Source organism: Pteropus vampyrus, unplaced genomic scaffold (assembly GCF_000151845.1).
Source record: "Pteropus vampyrus isolate Shadow unplaced genomic scaffold, Pvam_2.0 Scaffold52, whole genome shotgun sequence".
NCBI lineage: Eukaryota > Metazoa > Chordata > Mammalia > Chiroptera > Pteropodidae > Pteropus > Pteropus vampyrus.
In genome coordinates this window covers 3,012,009-3,014,179 of record NW_011888833.1, presented here as the reverse complement: position 1 = coordinate 3,014,179, position 2,171 = coordinate 3,012,009, and positions in this window count along the sequence as shown.

Below are 2,171 nucleotides of genomic sequence, written 5' to 3'. Positions count from 1 at the left end.
ATTTCCTGATCATCTCTTCTCCAAGATTTCCTCCCACGTACTTCATCCTGTACCCACCTGGACGATGATAAGCGTGCCAGTGGCTGTGGCTTTTCCGGGATCACAAGAAAAACCAAGTAGGGACAGACACCCAATCACCCCGCAGACTCCCAGTGCACTGTGTGCATTTCCCGACACACCTGGGAAGACAGTACCATGTGACGGCACCAGCCTGACTCGTAGTAATAATGATACTTACAAATGCGACATGATCAGGCCCAGTGCACCGTGCCGATCGCCCGTAATCTCCTCACCGCCCTGTCCCCTTACGTCGTGACGGCAGCCCGCAACCCGTAATAGACGGGGAGGACCCCCCGCAAGAGAACCAGGGCATTAAACTTCCTTGTCTGTACTCCGGGACCTCATATCAATATCCAGTTTTTCTCTTCGCAGTCCTGCGATACACGGCCCTTGAAAGTCCCATCTGAATTAGGACAGGGAAATGCCCACGTCAGCCAGCCACCCACGTGGAGTCGCAGACTCTCCCCCAACCGTGATAACTAGAAAACTGGGCAAAAAATACATGCCCTAGAGTTCTCATTCATTGGGCAGCAGGCAGCACAGGACGCTAGTGTCCGAGAGGAGGAAAATAAACGAGATGAGCCCCACAACTGCCTCGGTTTACTGCCTGTGGAGATATCCCAGACCGGTGTCTGGGGGTGGAGGGAGCGGGGCGAGCAGATGGAACTCGCGGGTCTGGCTGGACTGAATAGACAGAGTCAGCGTTTGCGGTGGACAGATTGCCTAGAATTCCCAAGGGGGAAATACCAGTGAAAGAGGAGAGAGAGAGAGAGAGAGAGAGAGAGAGAACCAGCAGTCCACAGAGGGGTCCTGTGGGCTGTCGACTGCCCTGTACGTGTGCAAGGAACCTATCTGGCCAGGAAAAGGAAACGTCAGAAAGAAGTAGGTCAAGGGGGTGGCTCCATCGTGGAGCGGTCAGCACGTCTGCTTTACACGCAGAAGGTCCTGGGTTCATGCCCCAGGTGGAGCCACGGACCATTCCCTGGGGGCACCAGGCGCCTGGGACCTCAGGCTCCAGGTGCATGCCGCATCAGCCTGTGGGAGGAGACGCCCGCCTTCAGAGGTCCAGTTCTTAAGAGGAAACAGCAACATCCATGGGTCGGGGGTGGAAGGAGGTGGAGAGAATTAAAGAAAGGGGAGGGGCCGGAAGAAGTAAGTCAGAAAACCAATGGTGACCACACAGGGCTGGAAGTAACCTATGTTCTCGTCAGCCACGGTGAAAAGACCTCATAACACATGGGTAGAGAGTCGAGAGGATATTGCCTTAGTGGTGGAGCCAAATTAGCCCTAGGCCCGCCCTGAGCAAACACAGAAGCCAGGATCAATTTAATCTTTGAAGGGATTAGATTGCTTCCTGGGCCAAACCCCAACCACGAAGGAATCGACGTAATTCACAAAAACGTATAAACCAAATCAAACCCAGTGCGCAGCATCCAATAAAAACCCAGCACGCATTCGAGTCCCCTGAAGAGCTTAGCAAGACACAGACCACCAGGGCCTGCGATTCAAGGAGTCTGGGGCGGGGCCCAAGAATATGCATTTTTCACCAGTTTTCAGGTGATGATGCTGATGCTGGTGCAGGGATGACACCTGAGAAACGTCAATCAAGACAGCTGTCACAGGACACGATGTCGTATCGTCTTTGTGACTCTCGTACCTAGTGCGGGGCTGGCACAGGGGAGATGCTTAATCTACGTCTCGGTAGAGTAAATAGATGGATCGATTAAAACATCGTCTCCTGACACCCCTAGGAGAAATCATCCTAGCTTCTTTACCAAATCTTAAGCTGTAGCAGAGTAAATACACCACCAAAGGAATATTTAGCGGGGTGTCGTTTATACCTCGTTCCTTTGCTCTCCCGCAAAATCATTTCGAGACCATGTTAAAGCTGAAAACACAGGACACTTGCAAAGAAAAACCAAACGAAACAGGACACTTGCAAAGAAAAACCAAACGAGAACGAGAAAAACAGTTCAAAGATGCAGATAAGGAGGATATCGGGGTGAGTTTCCGAACTCAAAGGCAAAAATGCGCTTCGGAACCTCACGCGAACGATGAACACGGCGGGCAGCAAAGGTCACCAACGAGGACAGACGCGTGAGGAGAAAAGC